The sequence below is a fragment of the Poecilia latipinna genome, unplaced genomic scaffold (assembly GCF_001443285.1).
Source record: "Poecilia latipinna isolate Pla-1442-1.1 unplaced genomic scaffold, P_latipinna-1.0 Scaffold232, whole genome shotgun sequence".
Lineage (NCBI taxonomy): Eukaryota > Metazoa > Chordata > Actinopteri > Cyprinodontiformes > Poeciliidae > Poecilia > Poecilia latipinna.
The window spans coordinates 109,750-113,087 of record NW_015112848.1 but is presented as its reverse complement, the minus strand read 5'-3'; positions in this window follow the sequence as shown (position 1 = coordinate 113,087).

Genomic DNA, 3,338 nt, shown 5'->3' with positions numbered 1-3,338 from the left:
ACTCCACAGCTGCAAAAGGAGTTACAGCAACAGCTCCTTCATCCAGTAGCACCCCGAAAGAGCGGGAGATCACAGTCGGTATGTGTGAGAGTTTCCTATTGAGTAAGATGAGAAGTCGGTATTCACACCTCATTCTTTAACCAATGGCCTTATGAAATATAGTAAACATTTTCTGCCACGATCCCGTGTCACGCTGTTACTCATTCTGAGAGGACCAGTCAGGATCCGGCTTAAAATACAATGAGAGATCTGAGAAGATAAACCTTGAGGCTCCCATTAATTTACAGAGGAGGAGAGAAAGTGAGCGACTGAGAGATATTTTGATCCCCTTTGTTAGGTCGTAGTGCGTTTGTGTGTGTGAACACCCAGGTGCTTCTCTAAGAGTCTCTAACCGCAGGCTTGAGTTTCCAAAACACTGGCTTACGCTAAATACGCCAGGGAGAGTGTGCATGCGCTTCCTTTATTTTGAAGAAGAAGAAAGCTGGTTAAGGCACTGCTGAACTGAAGAAAACAGTGAATTCAATACAGCACACTATGACTTTGCATCCTGTGCAGTTCTTCTGATGAAGTCAAATTAAAAACAATCTTGGAATGTTTTAATAAGCAAGAGAGGACTTGCTCTAAAGCAGTTCAAATGGTAGCTGGAATAAGGCGTTTGTTCCGTGTAAAACATGCACAACAAATAGAGCAGTACAATGGAAACTTAATCATTTGCTTCTATTATTGATGAGCTACCATGGAATAGCTTGCTTTGCTTTAAATTGTAATGGATATTTGCAAATTTTCATAACAGTATAGGGAATGCTGTAGAATGCTGGACGCTTCATTAAAGACGCTATAAAATACAACATCATCTTCATAGAAGCACCACATTATCTGATTTCTGTTTCCAGCCACTATAGTTTCCCCTTCATTGAACAATTTGTCGAGGATCTGCTGTGCCGTTGTGTGCAAGCAGAGACCAGGGATAAGCTGCAGTACTGAGGGACTTTTTTTTTTCTTTTTAAAGCAAAACAAACATGGCCTTCCCTCTTGAATGCAGAGTTCATCACAAGAGGAAGTGCAGGACAGACCAGTAGAAAAGCAATGCAGGCATTTGTTTAATTTTACTTTTAAGCTTAGCTATTTTTCTTTTTTATTATTATATGTATTCATTTTATTTTTTTATTCTCAAATACAATAGAAGTCAGACACAGGAAGAACTTCTTTACTCAGTTTATTCACACCAATCATGGTGTGTGTAAATTAGTCAGATGCAAGCTGAGTTAAGTTGACTTTAAATTAACTTTGTAAATGGATGAAAACTATTAATTTAAGTCGTCTCACTTAAACTGTAGCGTACTTTAAATATAGGGGAGGATTCTTTTTCGTCAAGGTTACATGTGTGCACATTTGTTTGTTTTACGTCTTTTTTTTTTTTTTTCTAACTCTTTGGACTCCTGAGATGCACCTCGTGTTTCTGCTGGAATGTGATCAGTTTGGCCCTGACGGATTATAACGTGGAGCAACTAGAAACGGTTTTAGTAGACAAAAACTTACTTCCAGTGTCTTTCAGAGCCACATTTCTCAGCCAATAGGTGTATTCATGGACAAGAGAATTACAAACACCCTCCTCTTAAGTTTATTAGGAGCCATAAATACAAGTAGATACTGTATATGCATGCAGACAGAGACTCGGATCAGGCTTTCCCTGTTTAAACAGGTGTCTTCCCAGACAAACATGGCTGTGAGTCGATGTGTATGGAAAGACTGGTAAGGAGGAGTTGTCACTCCTCACTATAATCTATAAGAGCATTAAGTCTGCTACTCTGAAGCTCACAAGTATACATAGTGAGTGCTTGCTAATGGATTTAGGTTTCATTCAGATTTGTTTTCAGTGGAGCAATGATGTGAGCGTGCCAGAAAAAATCGTTGCACTGGTTCAAAATGGAGACAAACAAAACCTTAGCTGTTTTCAAAAATGCATGTTAATGAAATTTGCATTTACTCGCAATTATTATGTTAGACAAAAGTTGAATATTCAACATTACAGTTTAATGAAAGTTAACTCAGTAACAAATCTGGAAAAGAAAAAACATTTGTTATTGTAATTATTGTCTTCATCCGATACCAAAGTACTGCATAAGCTGCAGTATGTTGTAACTGTTTTTCATTATTGTGCTTTTCCACATTTAGTCATGTTACAACCACAACCTTCCCTGTTTGTTGACCAACATAAGCAGTGCATAGTTATGAAATGGAAGAAAAAATATTTGTTTTCTGATTATTTGAAAAAAAATAAATAAATAAAAGTCCAAGAAGTGAGGTGTGCAGTTATATTCAAGTCCCATGAGCTCAGGCTCAGTCAAATTGGATGGGGAGAAAAAACAAACCTCTTACTCAAAATCTCAAAATCATGGGAAAGAATAAGCAGGAATGCTTGTATTGACTGTAAGAATCCATGTCATCTCTTAAATACACTTTCCAACTCATCTGCGTCTTCTATCAAAATTTACTTAGTCATGCGTCATTTGCCGAATTCCAAAGTGTTACTTTTGCAGTTGTTTGGATGCAGGCTGTGCACCCATTGGGTCACAAGTCGTTTCTGAAAGTCTGAGGGGTCAAAGTTGAAATCTGCACCTGTGCTCAAGACTAAACAACTGTACCTGCCTCAAACGAATGAAAAAAAAATAGCTGCACACTCAAATTCAAGAGCTGCTGGAAGAGCAAATGTGATTTCAAGAGGAGACGCCAAATTCTACAAGTTTTAAACGCATCCTTTCCAGGAATAGATCTATGTTGTTAATGTGACAAATGTTTATCTAAAAAAAATGACAAATAGAGCAATCGGTGTAAAGAAGCTGCTTGTTAAAGCTGCAGTAAAACTTTTTTCTGTACATGTTTGAAAAAAAAAAGTCACTATGTCCTGACATAATATGGGACTGAATCTGCTGAAGAAAAAAAAACGATGTTCCTACTGCCACCTGCAGAAAAAGTCTGTTCATATTAACTAATGGATAGATTGTTGCCACTTCTTAGATTTTTTTTTATATTATTTCCTTTCAACTCTTCCAGTTTCTTTTTAAAGTCTGTTTGGCTGTGAACACAACAGTTTGGCCTCAGTCACATGAAATAAGTATAGATTTTGCTATAATTTTTATTTTCTTGGGATTTGGACTGCCACCAGCAGGAAAAAACACTGCTCAGTCAGAAACAACCAGAGCCAAAGGACCTTGTTTTCACAGATTATCTCACTGTCAAGATGTAGTCACAATTTCAAAAAAAAAAAAAAAAAAAAAAAAAAAATTTTTTTAATTTTTTAAAAAGTGAATTTTTAAATTTCAAACACTCCCTGGTTT